Source organism: Triticum aestivum, chromosome 6B (assembly GCF_018294505.1).
Source record: "Triticum aestivum cultivar Chinese Spring chromosome 6B, IWGSC CS RefSeq v2.1, whole genome shotgun sequence".
Taxonomy (NCBI): Eukaryota; Viridiplantae; Streptophyta; class Magnoliopsida; order Poales; family Poaceae; genus Triticum; species Triticum aestivum.
In genome coordinates this window covers 72916005-72935880 of record NC_057810.1, presented here as the reverse complement: position 1 = coordinate 72935880, position 19876 = coordinate 72916005, and positions in this window count along the sequence as shown.

Below are 19876 nucleotides of genomic sequence, written 5' to 3'. Positions count from 1 at the left end.
AACATGACCTAGAACTATTCTTGGTCAATAACCAATAGCGGGACCTAGATGCCCATATTGGCTCCTACATATTCTACGAAGATCTTTATCGGTCATACCGCATAACAACATACGTTGTTCCCTTTGTCATCGGTATGTTACTTGCCCGAGATTCGATCGTCGGTATCCAATACCTAGTTCAATCTCGTTACCGGCAAGTCTCTTTACTCGTTACGTAATGCATCATTCCGTAACTAACTCATTAGCTACATTGCTTGCAAGGCTTATAGTGATGTGCATTACCGAGAGGGCCCAGAGATACCTCTCCGACAATCGGAGTGACAAAACCTAATCTCGAAATACGCCAACCCAACATGTACCTTTGGAGACACCTGTAGTACTCCTTTATAATCACCCAGTTACATTGTGACGTTTGGTAGCACCCAAAGTGTTCCTCCGGTAAACGGGACTTGCATAATCTCATAGTTATAGGAACATGTATAAGTCATGAAGAAAGCAATAGCAATATACTAAACGGTCAAGTGCTAGGCTAACGGAATGGGTCATGTCAATCACATCATTCTCCTAATGATGTGATCCCATTAATCAAATAACAACACATGTCTATGGTTAGGAAACATAACCATCTTTGATTAATGAGCTAGTCAAGTAGAGGCATACTAGTGACGTTGTGTTTGTCTATGTATTCACACATGTATCATGTTTCCGGTTAATACAATTCTATCATGAATAATAAACATTTATCATGATATGAGGAAATAAATAATAACTTTATTATTGCCTCTAGGGCATATTTCCTTCAGTCTCCCACTTGCACTAGAGTCAATAATCTAGTTCACATTGCCATGTGATTTAACACCAATATTCATATCTGTATATGATTAACACCCATAGTTCACATTGTCATGTGACCAACACCCAAAAGGTTTACTAGAGTCAATAATCTAGTTCACATCGCTATGTGATTAACACCCAAAGAGTACTGAGGTGTGATCATGTTTTGCTCGAGAGAGAAGCTTAGTCAACGGGTCTGTCACATTCAGAGCCGTATGTCTTTTGCAAATATTCTATGTCTACAATGCTCTGCACGGAGCTACTCTAGCTAATTGCTCCCACTTTCAATATGTATCTAGATTGAAACTTTAGAGTCATCTGGATCGGTGTAAAAGCTTGCATCGTTGTAACTTTTTACGACGGGCTCTTTTGTCACCTCCATAATCAAGAAACATCTCCTTAGTCCTCACTAAGGATATTCTTGACCGTTGTCCAGTGATCTACTCTTAGATCAAAATTGTATTCCTTTATCAAACCCAGAGCAAGGTATACAATAGGTCTGGTTCACAGTATAGCATACTTTATAGAACCTATGACCGAGGCATAGGGAATGACTTTTCATTCTCTTTCTATTTTCTGCTGTGGTCGGGATTTGAGTCTTACTCAATTTCATACCTTTGCAACACAGGCAAGAACTCTTTCTTTGACTGTTCCATTTTGAACTACTTCAAAATCTTGTCAAGGTATGTACTCATTGAAAATCTTATCAAGCGTCTTGATCATGCTCAATATGTAAGTAGCTTTACTAAAGAACTTCTTTCAAACACTCCTTTATGCTTTGCAGAATAATTCTACATTATTTCCGATCAACAATATGTCATTCACATATACTTATCAGAAAGGTTGTAGTGCTCCCACTCACTTTCTTGTAAATACAGGCCTTTCCAAAAGTCTGTATAAAACCATATGCTTTGATCCACTCATCAAAGCGTATATTCCAACTCCGAGATGCTTGCACCAGTCCATTGATGGATTGCTGGAGTTTGCACACTTTGTTAGCATCTTTAGGATTGACAAAACCTTCTGATTGCATCATATACAACTCTTCTTTAATAAATCCATTAAGGAATGCAGTTTTGACATCCATTTGCCAGATTTCATAAAATGTGGCAATTGCTAACATGATTCGGACAGACTTAAGCATCGATACGAGTGAGAAAATCTCATCATATTCAACCCCTTGAACTTGTTGAAAACCTTTTGCAACAAGTCGAGCTTAGTGGATAGTAACACTACTATCAGTGTCCGTCTTCCTCTTGAAGATCCATTTATTCAACATGGCTTGCTGATCATCGAGCAAGTCAATCAAAGTCCATACTTTGTTCTCATACATGGATCATATCTCAGATTTTATGGCCTCAAGCCATTTCGCGGAATCTGGGCTCATCATCGCTTCCTCATAGTTCGTAGGTTCATCATGGTCTAGTAACATGACTTCCAGAACAGTATTACCGTACTACTCTGGTGCGGACTGTACTTTGGAAGACCTACAAGGTTTTGTAGTAACTTGATCTGAAGTTTCATGATCATCATCATTAGCTTCCTCACTAATTGGTGTAGGAATCACTAGAACTGATTTCTGTGATGAACTACTTTCTAATTCGGGAGAAGGTACAAATTACCTTATCAAGCTCTACTTTCCTCCCACTCACTTCTTTCGAGAGAAACTCCTTCTCTAGAAAGGATCCGAATTTAGCAACGAAAATCTTGCCCTCAGATCTGTGGTAGAAGGTGTACCCAACAGTTTCCTTTGGGTATTCTATGAAGACGCACTTCTCCGATTTGGGTTCGAGCTTATCAGGTTGAAAACCTTTTTCACATAAGCATCGCAACTCCAAACTTTAAGAAACGACAGCTTAGGTTTACTACTAAACCATAGTTCATACGGTGTCTTCTCAATGGATTTAGATGGTGCCCTATTAAACGTGAATGCAGCTGTCTCTAATGCATAACCCCAAAACGATAATGGTAAACCGATAAGAGACATCATAGATCGCACCATATCTAGTAAAGTACGATTATGACGTTCGGACACACCATTACATTGTGGTGTTCCAGGTGGCGTGAGTTGCGAAACTATTTCACATTGTTTCAAATGAAGACCAAACTCGTAACTCAAATTTTCGTCTCCGCGATCAAATCACAGAAACTTTATTTTCTTGTTACAATGATTTTTCCACTTCACTCTGAAATTCTTTGAACCTTTCAACTATTTCAGACTTATGTTTCATCAAGTAGATATACCCATATCTGCTCAAATCATCTTGTGAAGGTCAGAAAATAACGATACTTGCCACGAGCATCAACACTCATTGGATCGCATACATCGATATGTATTATTTCCAATAAGTCAGTAGCTTGTTCCATTGTTCCGGAGAACGGAGTTTTAGTCATCTTGCCAAAAAGGCACGGTTCGCAAGCATCAAATGATTCATAACCAAGTGGTTCCGAAAATCCATCTTTATGGAGTTTCTTCATGCGCTTTACACCGATATGACCCAAACGGCAGTGCCATAAATAAGTTGCACTATCATTATTAACTTTGCATCTTTTGGCATCAATATTATGAACATGTGTATCACTACGATCGAGATCCAACAAACTATTTTCATTGGGTGTATAACCATCGAAGGTCTTATTCATGTAAACAGAATAACAATTATTCTTTAACTTCAAATGAATAACTGTATTGCAATAAACATGATCAAATCATATTCATGCTCAACGCAAACGCTAAATAACATTTATTTAGGTTTAACTCTAATCCCAAAAGTATAGGGAGTGTGCGATGATGATCATATTAATCTTGGAACTACTTCCAACACTCATCATCACTTCCCCTTCAACTAGTCTCTGTTTATTCTGTAACTCCTGTTTCAAGTTACTAATCTTAGCAACTAAACAAGTATCAAATACTCAGGGGCTACTATAAACACTAGTAAGGCACACATCAATAACCTGTATATCAAATATACCCTTGTTCACTTTGCCATCCTTCTTATCCACCAAATATTCAGGGCATTTCCGCTTCCAGTGACCATTTCCTTTGCAGTGTAAGCACTCGGTTTCAGGTTTTGGTCCAGCTTTGGTCTTCTTCACGGGAGTGACAACTTGTTTGCCATTCTACTTGAAGTTTCCCTTTCTTTCCCTTTGCCCTTTTTCTTGAAACTAATGATCTTGTCAATCATCAACACTTGATGTTCTTTCTTGATTTCTACCTTCGTTGATTTCAACATCACGAAGAGCTTAGGAATCGTTTTCGTCATCCCTTGCATACTATAGTTCAACACGAAGTTCTAGTAACTTAGTGATGGTGACTAGAGAATTCTGTCAATCACTATCTTATCTGGAAGATTAATTCCCACTTGATTCAAGCGATTGAAGTACCCAGACAATCTGAGCACATGCTCACTAGTTGAGCGATTCTTCTCCATCTTTTAGCCATAGAACTTGTTGGAGACTTCATATCTCTCAACTCGGGTATTTGCTTGAAATATTAACTTCAACTCCTGGAACATTTTATATGGTCCATGACGTTCAAAACGTATTTGAAGTCCCGATTCTAAGCCGTTTAGCATGGTGCACTAAACTATCAAGTAGTCATCGTATTGAGCTAGCCAAACATTCATAACGTCTGCATCTGCTCCTGCAATAGGTCTGTCACCTAGCGGTGCATCGAGGACATAATTCTTCTGCGCAGCAATGAGGATAAACCTCAGATCATGGATCCAATCCGCATCATTGCTACTAACATCTTTCAACACAGTTTTCTCTAGGAACATATCAAAAATAAACATATGAAAGCAAAACGCGAGCTATTGATCTATAACATAATTTGCAAAATACTATCAGGACTAAGTTCATGAGAAATTAAAGTTTAATTAATCATATTACTTAAGAACTCCCACTTACATAGACATCCCTCTAATCTTCTAAGTGATTACGTGATCCATATCAACTACACCATGTCCGATCGTCACGTGAGATGGAGTAGTTTTAACGGTGAACATCAATATGTCGATCATATCTACTATATGATTCACGCTCGACCTTTCGGTCTCCGTGTTCTGAGGCCATATCTGTTATATGCTAGGCTCGTCAAGTTTAACCTGAGTATTCCATGTGTGCAACTGTTTTGCACCCGTTGTATTTGAACGTAGAGCCTATCACACCCGATCATCACATGGTGTCTCAACACGAAGAACTTTCGCAACGGTCCATACTCAGGGAGAAAACTTCTTGATAATTTTAGTGAGAGATCATCTTAAAATGCTACCGTCAATCAAAGCAAGATAAGATGCATAAAGGATAAACAGCACATGCAATCAATATAAGTGATATGATATGGCCATCATCATCTTGTGCTTGTGATCTCCATCTTCGAAGCACCGTCGTGATCACCATCGTCACCGGCGCGACTCCTTGATCTCCATCATAGCATCATTGTCGTTACGCCATCTAGTGCTTCTACGACTATCGCTACCGCTTAGTGATAAAGTAAAGCAATTACAGGGCGTTTGCATTTCATACAATAAAGCGACAACCATATGGCTCCTGCCAGTTGCCGATAACTTCGGTTACAAAACATGATCATCTCATACAATAAAATATAGCATCACGTCTTGACCATATCACATCACAACATGCCCTGCAAAAACAAGTTAGACGTCCTCTACTTTGTTGTTGCAAATTTTACGTGGCTGCTATGGGCTTAGCAAGAACCGTTCTTACCTACGCATCAAAACCACAACGATAGTTCATCAAGTTAGTGCTGTTTTAACCTTCGCAAGGACCGGGCGTAGCCACACTCGGTTCAACTAAAGTGAGAGAGAGACAGACACCCGCCAGCCACCTTTAAGCATGAGTGCTCATAACGGTGAAACCAGTCTCGCGTAAGCGTACGCGTAATGTCGGTCCGGGCCGCTTCATCTCACAATACCACCGAAGCAAAGTATGACATGCTAGTAAGCAGTATGACTTGTATCGCCCACAACTCACTTTGTGTTCTACTCGTGCATATAACATCAACACATAAAACCTAGGCTCGGATGCCACTGTTGGGGAACGTAGTAATTTCAAAAAACTTCCCTATTACACGCAAGATCATGGTGATGGCATAGCAACGAGAGGGGAGAGTATTGTCCACATACCCTCGTAGACCGTAAGCGGAAGCGTTATGACAACACGGTTGATGTAGTCGTACGTCTTCACGATCCGACTGATCCAAGTACCGAATGTACGGCACCTCCGAGTTCAGCACACGTTCAGCTCAATGACCATCCCCGGACTCCGATCCAGCAAAGCGTCGGGGATGAGTTCTGTCAGCACGACGGCGTGGTGACGATGATGATGTTCTACCGGCGCAGGGCTTCGCCTAAACTCCGCGACGATATGACCGAGGTGGAATATGGTGGAGGGGGGCACCGCACACGGCTAAGGAACGATCCGTAGATCAACTTGTTGTGTCCTAGGGTGCCCCCTGCCCCCGTATATAAAGGAGCAAGGGGGGAGGCCGGCCGGCCCTAGGGGGCGCGCCAAGGAGGGGGGAGTCCTCCTCCTAGTGGGAGTAGGACTCCCCTTTCCTAGTTCCACTAGGAAGGAGGAAGGGGGAAGGAAAGAGAGGGAGAGGGAGAGGGAAAGGGGGGGGGGTCGCGCCCCCTCCCCTAGTCCAATTCGGACTCCTCATGGGGGGGGCGCCACCTCCTGGGCTGCTGCCCTCTCTCTCCCCTCAGGCCCACTAAGGCCCAATACTTCTCTGGGGGGTTCCGGTAACCCCTCCGGCACTCCGGTTTTCTCCGAAATCACCCGGAACACTTCCGGTGTCCGAATATAGTCGTCCAATATATCAATCTTTATGTCTCGACCATTTCGAGGCTCCTCTTCATGTCCGTGATCACATCCGGGACTCCGAACAAACTTCAGTACATCAAAACTTATAAACTCATAATAAAACTGTCATCGTAACCTTAAGCGTGCGGACCCTACGGGTTCGAGAACTATGTAGACATGACCTAGAACTATTCTCGGTCAATAACCAATAGCGGGACCTGGATGCCCATATTGGCTCCTACATATTCTAGGAAGATCTTTATCGATCAAACCGCATAACAACATACGTTGTTCCCTTTGTCATCGGTATGTTACTTGCCCGAGATTCGATCGTCGGTATCCAATACCTAGTTCAATCTCGTTACCGGCAAGTCTCTTTAATCGTTACGTAATGCATCATTCCGTAACTAACTCATTAGCTACATTGCTTGCAAGGCTTATAGTGATGTGCATTACCGAGAGGGCCCAGAGATACCTCTCCGACAATCGGAGTGACAAAACCTAATCTTGGAATACGCCAACCCAACATGTACCTTTATAATCACCCAGTTACGTTGTGACGTTTGGTAGCACCCAAAGTGTTCCTCCGGTAAACGGGAGTTGCATAATCTCATAGTTACAGGAACATGTATAAGTCATGAAGAAAGCAATAGCAATATACTAAACGATCAAGTGCTAGGCTAACGGAATGGGTCATGTCAATCACATCATTCTCCTAATGATGTGATCCCATTAATCAAATGACAGCACATGTCTATGGTTAGGAAACGTAACCATCTTTGATTAATAAACTAGTCAAGTAGAGGCATACTAGTGATGTTGTGTTTGTCTATGTATTCACACATGTATTATGTTTTCGGTTAATACAATTCTAGCATGAATAATAAACATTTATCATGATATGAGGAAATAAATAATAACTTTATTATTGCCTCTAGGGCATATTTCCTTCAGTCTCCCACTTGCACTAGAGTCAATAATCTAGATTACATAGTAATGATTCTAACACCCATGGAGTCTTGGTGCTGATCATGTTTTGCTCGTGAGAGAGGCTTAGTCAACGGGTCTGCAACATTCAGATCCGTATGTATCTTGCAAATTTCTATGTCTCCCACTTGGACTTGGTCCCGGATGGAATTGAAGCGTCTCTTGATGTGCTTGGTCCTCTTGTGAAATCTGGATTCCTTTGCCAAGGCAATTGCACCAGTTTTGTCACAGAAGATCTTCATTGGTCCCGATGCACTAGGTATGACACCTAGATCGGAAATGAACTCCTTCATCCAGACTCCTTCATTTGCTGCTTCCGAAGCAGCTATGTACTCCGCTTCACATGTAGATCCCGCCACGACGCTTTGTTTAGAACTGCACCAACTTACAGCTCCATCGTTTAATAAAAATATGTATCCGGTTTGCGATTTAGAATCGTCCGGATCAGTGTCAAAGCTTGCATCGACGTGACCATTTATGACTAGCTCTTTGTCACCTCCATATGCGAGAAACATATCCTTAGTCCTTTTCAGGTATTTCAGGATGTTCTTGACCGATGTCCAGTGATCCACTCCTGGATTACTTTGGTACCTTCCTGCCAAGCTTATTGCTAAGCATACGTCAGGTCTAGTACACAACATTGCATACATGATAGAGCCTATGGCTGAAGCATAGGGAACATCTTTCATTTTCTCTCTATCTTCTGCTGTGGTCGGGCATTGAGTCTGACTCAACTTCACACCTTGTAGCACGGGCAAGAACCCTTTCTTTGCCTGATCCATTTTGAACTTTTTCAAAATTTTATCAAGGTATGTGCTTTGTGAAAGTCCTATTAAGCGTCTTGATCTATCTCTATAAATCTTGATGCCCAATATGTAAGCAGCTTCACCGAGGTCTTTCATTGAAAAACTTTTATTCAAGTATCCCTTTATGCTATCCAGAAATTCTATATCATTTCCAATTAATAATATGTCATCTACATATAATATCAGAAATGCTACAGAGCTCCCACTCATTTTCTTGTAAATACAGGCTTCTCCAAAAGTCTGTATAAAACCATATGCTTTGATCACACTATCAAAGCGTTTAATCCAACTCCGAAATGCTTGCACCAGTCCATAAATGGATCGCTGGAGTTTGCACACTTTGTTAGCACCTTTTGGATCAACAAAACCTTCTGGCTGCATCATATACAACTCTTCTTCCAGAAATCCATTCAAGAATGCAGTTTTGACATCCATTTGCCAAATTTCATAATCATAAAATGCAGCAATAGCTAACATGATTCGGACAGACTTAAGCATCGCTACGGGTGAGAAAGTCTCATCGTAGTCAACCCCTTGAACTTGTCGAAAACCTTTCGCAACAAGTCGAGCTTTATAGACAGTTACATTACCATCAGCGTCAGTCTTCTTCTTAAAGATCCATTTATTCTCAATGGCTTGCCGAGCATCGGGCAGGTCAACCAAAGTCCATACTTTGTTCTCATACATGGATCCCATCTCAGATTTCATGGCCTCTAGCCATTTTGCAGAATCTGGGCTCATCATCGCTTCCTCATAGTTCGTAGGTTCATCATGGTCAAGTAACATGACTTCCAGAATAGGATTACCGTACCACTCTGGTGCGGACCTTACTCTGATAGACCTACGAGGTTCAGTAGAAACTTGATCTGAAGTTTCATGATCAATATCATTAGCTTCCTCACTAATTGGTGTAGTTGTCATAGGAACCGGTTCTTGTGATGAACTACTTTCCAATAAGGGAGCAGGTACAGTTACCTCATCAAGTTCTACTTTCCTCCCACTCACTTCTTTCGAGAGAAACTCCTTCTCTAGAAAGGATCCGATTTTAGCAACGAAAATCTTGCCCTCAGATCTGTGATAGAAGGTGTACCCAATAGTCTCTTTTGGGTATCCTATGAAGACACATTTCTCCGATTTAGGTTCGAGCTTATCTGGTTGAAGTTTCTTCACATAAGCATCACAGCCCCAAACTTTAAGAAACGACAACTTTGGTTTCTTGCCAAACCACAGTTCATAAGGCGTCGTCTCAACGGATTTTGATGGTGCCCTATTCAACGTGAATGCGGCCGTCTCCAAAGCGTAACCCCAGAACGATAGCGGTAAATCAGTAAGAGACATCATAGATCGCACCATATCTAGTAAAGTACGATTACGACGTTCGAACACACCGTTTCGTTGTGGTGTTCCGGGTGGCGTGAGTTGCGAAACTATTCCGCATTGTTTCAAATGTAAACCAAACTCGTAACTCAAATATTCTCCTCCATGATCAGATCGTAGAAACTTTATTTCTTGTTACGATGATTTTCCACTTCACTCTGAAATTCTTTGAACTTTTCAAATGTTTCAGACTTGTGTTTCATTAAGTAGATATACCCATATCTGCTCAAATCATCTGTGAAGGTGAGAAAATAACGATACCCGCCGCGAGCCTCAACATTCATTGGACCACAAACATCAGTATGTATGATTTCCAACAAATCAGTTGCTCGCTCCATAGTTCCGGAGAACGGCGTTTTAGTCATCTTTCCCATGAGGCACGGTTCGCATGTACCAAGTGATTCATAATCAAGTGATTCCAAAAGCCCATCAGTATGGAGTTTCTTCATGCGCTTTACACCGATATGACCTAAACGGCATTGCCACAAATAAGTTGCCCTATCATTATCAACTCTGCGTCTTTTGGTTTCAACACTATGAATATGTGTATCACTACTATCGAGATTCAATAAAAATAGACCACTCTTCAAGGGTGCATGACCATAAAAGATATTACTCATATAAATAGAACAACCATTATTCTCTGATTTAAATGAATAACCGTCTCGCATCAAACAAGATCCAGATATAATGTTCATGCTCAACGCTGGCACCAAATAACAATTATTTAGGTCTAAAACTAATCCCGATGGTAGATGTAGAGGTAGCGTGCCGACCGCGATCACATCGACTTTGGAACCATTTCCCATGCCCATCGTCACCTCGTCCTTAGCCAATCTTCGCTTAATCCGTAGTCCCTGTTTCGAGTTGCAAATATTAGCAACAGAACCAGTATCAAATACTCAGGTACTACTGCGAGCATTAGTAAGGTACACATCAATAACATGTATATCACATATACCTTTGTTCACTTTGCCATCCTTCTTATCCGCCAAATACTTGGGGCAGTTCCGCTTCCTGTGTCCAGTATGCTTGCAGTAGAAGCACTCAGTCTCAGGCTTAGGTCCAGACTTGGGTTTATTCTCTTGAGCATCAACTTGTTTGCTGTTCTTCTTGAAGTTCCCCTTCTTCTTCCCTTTGCCCTTTTTCTTGAAACTGGTGGTCTTGTTAACCATCAACACTTGATGCTCCTTCTTGATTTCTACCTCCGCGGCTTTTAGCATTGCGAAGAGCTCGGGAATAGTCTTGTCCATCCCTTGCATATTATAGTTCATCACGAAGCTCTTGTAGCTTGGTGGCAGTGATTGAAGAATTCTGTCAATGACACTATCACCAGGAAGATTAACTCCCAGTTGAATCAAGTGATTATTATACCCAGACATTTTGAGTATGTGTTCACTGACAGAACTATTCTCCTCCATCTTGCAGCTATAGAACTTATTGGAGACTTCATATCTCTCAATCCGGGCATTTGCTTGAAATATTAACTTCAACTCCTGGAACATCTCATATGCTCCATGACGTTCAAACGTCGTTGAAGACCCGGTTCTAAGCTATAAAGCATGGCACACTGAACCATCGAGTAGTCATCAGCTTTGCTCTGCCAGACGTTCTTAACGTCGTCAGTTGCATCAGCAGCAGGCCTGGCACCCAGCGGTGCTTCCAGGACGTAATTCTTCTGTGCAGCAATGAGGATAATCCTCAGGTTACGGACCCAGTCCGTGTAATTGCTACCATCATCTTTCAACTTTGCTTTCTCAAGGAACGCATTAAAATTCAACAGAACAACAACACGAGCCATCTATCTACAACAAACATAGACAAGCAAAATACTATCAGGTACTAAGTTCATGATAAATTTAAGTTCAATTAATCATATTACTTAAGAACTCCCACTTAGACAGACATCTCTCTAGTCATCTAAGTGATTACGTGACCCAAATCAACTAAACCATGTCCGATCATCACGTGAGATGGAGTAGTTTCAATGGTGAACATCACTATGTTGATCATATCTACTATATGATTCACGTTCGACCTTTCGGTCTCCGTGTTCCGAGGCCATATCTGTATATGCTAGGCTCGTCAAATTTAACCTGAGTATTCCGCGTGTGCAACTGTTTTGCACCCGTTGTATTTGAACGTAGAGCCTATCACACCCGATCATCACGTGGTGTCTCAGCACGAAGAACTTATGCAACGATGCATACTCAGGGAGAACACTTCTTGATAATTAGTGAGAGATCATCTTAAAATGCTACCGTCAATCAAAGCAAGATAAGATGCATAAAGGATAAACATCACATGCAATCAATATAAGTGATATGATATGGCCATCATCATCTTGTGCTTGTGATCTCCATCTCCGAAGCACTGTCGTGATCACCATCGTCACCGGCGCGACACCTTGATCTCCATCGTAGCATTGTTGTCGTTACGCCATCTATTGCTTCTACAACTATCGCTACCGCTTAGTGATAAAGTAAAGCAATTACAGGGCGTTTGCATTTCATACAATAAAGCGACAACCATATGGCTCCTGCCAGTTGCCGATAACTCGGTTACAAAACATGATCATCTCATACAATAAAATATAGCATCACGTTTTGACCATATCACATCACAACATGCCCTGCAAAAACAAGTTAGACGTCCTCTACTTTGTTGTTGCAAATTTTACGTGGCTGCTACAGGCTTAGCAAGAACCGTTATTACCTACGCATCAAAACCACAACGATAGTTCGTCAAGTTAGTGCTGTTTTAACCTTCGCAAGGACCGGGCGTAGACACACTCGATTCAGCTAAAGTGAGAGAGACAAACACCCGCCAGCCACCTTTAAGCACGAGTGCTCATAACGGTGAAACCAGTCTCGCGTAAGCGTACGCATAATGTCGGTCCGGGCCGCTTCATCTCACAATACCGCCGAACCAAAGTATGACATGCTGGTAAGCAGTATGACTTGTATCGCCCACAACTCACTTGTGTTCTACTCGTGCATATGACATCTACGCATAAAACCTGGCTCAGATGCCACTGTTGGGGAACGTAGTAATTTCAAAAAAATTCCTACGCACACGCAAGATCATGGTGATGGCATAGCAACGAGAGGGGAGAGTATTGTCCACGTACCCTCGTAGACCGTAAGCGGAAGCATTATGACAATGCGGTTGATGTAGTAGTACGTCTTCACGATCCGACCGATCCAAGTACCGAACGTACGGCACCTCCGAGTTCAGCACACGTTCAGCTCGATGATGATCCCCGGGCTCCGATCCAGCAAAGCGTCGGGGATGAGTTCCGTCAGCACGACAGTGTGGTGACGATGATGATGTTCTACCGGCGCAGGGCTTCGCCTAAACTCTGCAACGATATGACCGAGGTGGAATATGGTGGAGGGGGGCACCGCACACGGCTAAGGAACGATCCGTAGATCAACTTGTGTGTCTCTAGGGTGCCCCCCTGCCCCCGTATATAAAGGAGCAAGGGGGGAGGCCGGCTGGCCCTAGGCGGCGCACCAAGGAGGGGGAGTCCTCCTCCTAGTGGGAGTAGGACTCCCCTTTCCTAGTCCCACTAGGAAGGAGGAAGGGGGAAGGAAAGAGAGGGAGAGGGAGAGGGCAAGGGGGGGCCGCGCCCCCTCCCCTAGTCCAATTCGGACTCCTCATGGGGGGGCTCCACCTCCTGGGCTGCTGCCCTCTCTCTCCCCTCAGGCCCACTAAGGCCCAATACTTCCCCGGGGGGTTCCGGTAACCCCTCCGGCACTCCGGTTTTCTCCAAAATCACTCGGAACACTTCCGGTTTCCGAATATAGTCGTCCAATATATCAATCTTTATGTCTCGACCATTTCGAGACTCCTCGTCATGTCCGTGATCACATCCGAGACTCCAAACAAACTTCGGTACATCAAAACTTATAAACTCGTAATAAAACTGTCATCGTAACGTTAAGCGTGCGGACCCTACGGGTTCGAGAACTATGTAGACATGACCTAGAACTATTCTCGGTCAATAACCAATAGCGGGACCTGGATGCCCATATTAGCTCCTACATATTCTACGAAGATCTTTATCGGTCAAACCGCATAACAACATACGTTGTTCCCTTTGTCATCGGTATGTTACTTGCCCGAGATTCGATCGTCGGTATCCAATACCTAGTTCAATCTCGTTACCGGCAAGTCTCTTTACTCATTACGTAATGCATCATTCCGTAACTAACTCATTAGCTACATTGCTTGCAAAGCTTATAGTGATGTGCATTACCGAGAGGGCCCAGAGATACCTCTCCGACAATCGTAGTGACAAAACCTAATCTCGAAATACGCCAACCCAACATGTACCTTTGGAGACACCTGTAGTACTCCTTTATAATCACCCAGTTACGTTGTGACATTTGGTAGCACCCAAAGTGTTCCTCCGGTAAACGGGAGTTGCATAATCTCATAGTTACAGGAACATTTATAAGTCATGAAGAAAGCAATAGCAATATACTAAACGATCAAGTGCTAGGCTAACGGAATGGGTCATGTCAATCACATCATTCTCCTAATGATGTGATCCCATTAATCAAATGACAACACATGTCTATGGTTAGGAAACATAACCATCTTTGATTAATAAGCTAGTCAAGTAGAGGCATACTAGTGATGTTGTGTTTGTCTATGTATTCACACATGTATTATGTTTCCGGTTAATACAATTCTAGCATGAATAATAAACATTTATCATGATATGAGGAAATAAATAATAACTTTATTATTGCCTCTAGGGCATATTTCCTTCAATTCTTTCTAAGGGGGATCTTGGTGCGCCTTGGCCAGGGGTGTGGGGCCATGCCCCCACTACCCACGTTCATGTGGGTCCACCCATGCAGGTGGGCCCCACTCCGGAACCTTCTAGAACCTTCCCGGTACAGTACCGAAAAATCCCGAACATTTTCCGGTGGCCAAAATAGGACTTCCCATATATAAATCTTTACCTCCGGACCATTCCGGAACTCCTCGTGACGTCCAGGATCTCATTCGGGACTCCGAACAACATTCGGTAACTGCACACTAATTCCCATAACAACTCTAGCGTCACCGAACCTTAAGTGTGTAGACCCTATGGGTTCGGGAATCATGTAGACATGACCGAGACAGCTCTCTGGCCAATAACCAACAGCGGGATCTGGATACCCATGTTGGCTCCCACATTTTCCACGATGATCTCATCAGATGAACCATGATGTCAAGGATTCAAGCAATCCCGTATACAATTCCCTTTGTCTACCGGTATAGTACTTGCCCGAGATTTGATCGTCGGTATCCCGATACCTTGTTCAATCTCGTTACCGGCAAGTCTCTTTACTCGTTCCATAACACATCATCCCGTGATCAACCCCTTGGTCACATTGTGCACATTATGATGATGTCCTACCGAGTGGGCCTAGAGATACCTCTCCGTCACACGGAGTGACAAATCCCAGTCTCGATTCATGCCAACCCAACAGACACTTTAGGAGATACCCGTAGTGTACCTTTATAGCCACCCAGTTACGTTGTGACGTTTGGTACACCCAAAGCATTCCTACGGCATCCGGGAGTTGCACAATCTCATGGTCTAAGGAAATGATACTTGACATTAGAAAAGCTTTAGCATACGAACTACACGATCTTTGTGCTAGGCTTAGGATTGAGTCTTGTGCATCACATCATTCTCCTAATGATGTGATCCCGTTATCAACGACATCCAATGTCCATGGTCAGGAAACCGTAACCATCTATTGATCAACAAGCTAGTCAACTAGAGGCTTACTAGGGACATGGTGTTGTCTATGTATCCACACATGTATCTGAGTTTCCTATCAATACAATTATAGCATGAATAATAAACGATTATCATGAACAAGGAAATATAATCATAATAACTAATTTATTATTACCTCTAGGGCATATTTCCAACAGTCGTGGGGAACAGGACTCCGCCTGCCTGGAGCGACGTCAGAGGAGACATGGCACAGTGCCCTGCCGTGCGGAGATCTCCGTCTGTACGGAGCACTGTAGCCATGCTCGTCCTGAGCATCTGAGGCGACACGCCTTACTGTAGCCATGCTTCGTCTTGTACTCTTGAAGGGGGGCTCGGCCATGCTGTAGTGGTGGGACGACCGTCTGCCTGTTGCCACCCCTCTGGAGAGCGGCAGCCAGGAACCGGCCGCCCGGAGCGTCGTGGTCTGGGGTCATCCGCCCTCTGGCAGCCGGCCACTGAGCCAGCCGGCCCCAGAGGGCGGAGCTTCGGCTTGGGGCCCAGCTGGGCGGAGCTGGCTCAAAGTCTTGATAAATCCTGGGATCCGGGTGAGCCTACCCATGGCCCATTACTCCGACAGTAATGTAGTAGCAGTGCATCAATCATAAAGTATAGTGTTGCTTAAGCCTTTGTATGTACAATTCTCTCGGTAATGCTCTCGAATGTTCATGCATAGAGCTAGATGTTAGCATTCTGTCATTCTTGGTAGGAGTACCATGTCAATGCTCATTCATTCCTAGCTAGGAAGATGTAATCACTTAGTAGAAATTTATGCATAGTAGCACACACTCAGGTTTCAACCGACGCAGATTGATCTTTTAAGGATCTATTAGGAGGCAGTGCACCATGGCACCAAAACAGAGCATCTGAACATGGTAACGAGGAAAGACTCCCAACTAGGAAAAAGTTGTTGTCGACCAGCTTGATTCGATTCTGAACCAGTTCAACAGCAAAATAACTACTGCCGAGGAATGAGTTAACGTTTTATAACCCACCCACTCGTAGCAACAGAAATTGACAATGGGGACCGACAGTGAATTTTGCAAAGCACTGCTCGGTTCGAGTTGGCAGCAAGAAGCGTAAGGAAATATGGCAAGAACAGTAAGAAAGAAAATGGGAGCGTTACTAACAAGCCGTGGCATGCATGCCCAGAAGTCCTGTAGAAAGAGCAGAGAGAGATCCATCAGATGATGTTGAATTTTTTTTTCGAGGGTACGCAAATTGCGTACCGTAGCTTTATAGAAGAGGAGAAAAACAATATACAAGAGTGTTGGGATGTAGCCAACAGCCACAGATCGGCCGAGGCCACACGAAGACTCCAACTCCACACACTAAGCTAACTCCTCACAAAAGGTCGCTAACTCCTCTTCCTCCGGACATCACCCACATGCGAAGTTCATCAAAGATCTTGTTGACAGAATCTAGAGCCGAAGGTGGGGTGCTGGCCGGGCGAAAAACTCAGTCGTTTCTTTGCTTCCAAAGATGCCAACAGACTAGAATCACGAAGGAGTCGAAAGCTCTCCGGTTTTCTTTTGCTACCCTCTTCCGGGCATTTCCCCACCAATGCTCCAAAGTTTCGTTGTCGGTGGGTGCCACAGTAGGTCCGAGCCTCGTCCTGGATAACGCCATGTGCCAAATTTGTCTCGAGATGACGCATTTGACAAGGAGGTGGTCCACAGCATCTTCATCCTGATCGCAGAGGTAGCAGGGGGAAATGTCATCTTGTAGCCCATGTCTAAGGCGTCTATCAGAGGTCCAAATCCTGTATTGGATAGCCAGCCATATGAAGATCTTGCAGGTAAGCGGCGCCCAACACTTCCAAACCCATTTAGCGAATGTAACGCTGATTGCACCCTTGAAAAACATCTGATAGGCAGAGGCGGATGTGTAGACTTGCTTCGAATTCCATGGCCAAAATGCCACATCCTGAAGGTTGGGGTCCAACCTAGTGGCCAAGATATGGTCCCAGAGTCTGATGAACTGAACCAGGCCTCCCGTGGACAGATCCCCTAAGATGTCGGATGTCCACCGATGATTAAGTAATCCTTCTTTCACAGTTCTTCTGTTAACAGTCTGTGTTCTAATTGTATCCCAAACATCAGGTGCAATCTCCTTGGCCGACACACCTCCCATCCATCTATCTTTCCAGAAGAGCGCGGTGGCCCCATCGCCAATTCTCCAGTGGTCTAGGCTGTCGAAAGCGGCAAGAACTGGCGGATCCTTGTCCATGGGAAGCCCATGCCAGGGGCGACTCCGATCAGTGCGCCGCAGCCATTCCCACCTCAACCGAAGGGCCAAGCCCTAACGCTTAAGATCAATCAGTGCGAGCCCACCAAGTTCCTTTGGCCTGCAGACTTTTTGCCAAGCAACCAAGCACTTCCCTCCATGAATCTCCTCAGAGCCCTCCCAGAAGAAAGCACGGCATCGTTTGTTCACTTGGTCCAGTGCCCACTTAGGAGCATCCGCAATGATAAGGTGGTGCGTTGGCCGCGCTAGGACTACGTCGTGGACAAGGACCAGCCGCCCAGCTCTAGTTATGAGGCCCTTCTGCCAGCCCGGCATAAAATTGAGCACGCTGTCCACTACCGGCTGCCATTCAGAGCGTATTAGTTGCCAGATGGACAGTTGGAGGCCCAGGTACTTGCAAGGAAAACTCTCCAGGCGCCAGGGCATAGCCCCCTGGACGAGCTCCTTATCTCTGTCTTCCTCTCTGATCAGGATTGCCACTGATTTCTCATAGTTGATGCGCAACCCCGAGGCATTTCCGAAGATGTGCAAGGCCTCCCTAACGAACCGAAGATCAGAGGTGGTGGGCCTGATAAACAAAACCACATCATCCGCATATATAGAGAGCCTTTGCATCGGCGTGCATCCCGGCATGGTACTCAGCACATTGCACTCCTGGGCTCTGGTGATGAGGGAAGTGAGCACGTCCATAGCGATGACGAACAGGAGAGGTGAGACGGGATCTCCTTGGCGCAGGCCTTGAGCATGCAAGAATTTCTGACCAGCGTAGCCGTTGACTACCACGCGAGAGTGAGCTGTGGATAGCAGCGTGGAAATACAGGAGAGCCAAGTTTCTGAAAAGCCCTTGGCCCAAAGCACTTCAAACAAGAAAGGCCAAGATAAACTGTCGAATGCCTTCAAGATATCTAGTTTCAGCATGACTCCTTTAGCTTTACATCGATGCAGAGACCGAGCTACTTGCCTGACAAGCAAGAAATTGTCATGCAAGTTTCTTCCTTTGATAAACGCCGACTGGTTGGGCTGCACGAGCTCGTTCATGCGCGGTCTAAGTCTGTTTGCAAGCAACTTGGATCCAATCTTTGGCAAGCTATGTGATGGGGTTATGTACCTAGGGTAGGGTCACGGACCTGTCCCAAGTAACTTACCCTAGGACATCCCTAGAAGAGGTCGCCTTCCAGTCGACCAACGAGGACTCACTCGACCAACGAGGACACACTCGACTGGCCTGAAGGACTCGACCACGAAGACTCACTCGACCGCCAGGAGGTCAGGAGGCACTCTGCACCGCAACGGTCTGTAATTAAGTAGACTTTATGATAGTAAAGGCACTTTATGTGGGGCGTTACCAGTAACGCCCCAGACTTAACTCACCTTAAACCTTCTCCTACGCGGGCTGGCTGGGGTCCTGGCGCACTCTATATAAGCCACCCCCCTCCACAGGCAGAAGGGTTCGGCACCTTGTAATCCATACATTCATAATCCACTCGACCGCCTCCGGGCTCCGAGACGTAGGGCTGTTACTTCTTCCGAGAAGGGCCTGAACTCGTACATCCTTTGTGCTTACAACCTCTCCATAGCTAGGACCTTGCCTCTCCATACCTACCCCCCACTCTACTGTCAGGCTTAGAACCACGACAGTTGGCGCCCACCGTGGGGCAGGTGTTTTAGCGATTTTGTGGAGAAGTTGCGATTCTTCCGAGTATTTTCATCATGGTGTCTGCTGGAGTTTTGATCGAGGGACAAGAGATCCGTCTCGGCACTCTCACCTTCATCGCCGACGACTCCGCATGGCTCCAGGAGGCTCCACTCGACGTGGATGCGCTCCCCGTCCGCGGTGCGACGCATTTTCGCGCATGTGTCCGCGGCGTTCTGCTGCGGCAACCATCGACCCAGTATCGGTCGGATCTTCCATCTTCCACCCTCCCGGTCTCCCGCCAGCGCAAGCGCTCAGGCCGGTCGAGGCTTCAGCGATGGGTGAGTCACGCGGTGGCTCGCCAGTCGGCCACTACACAAG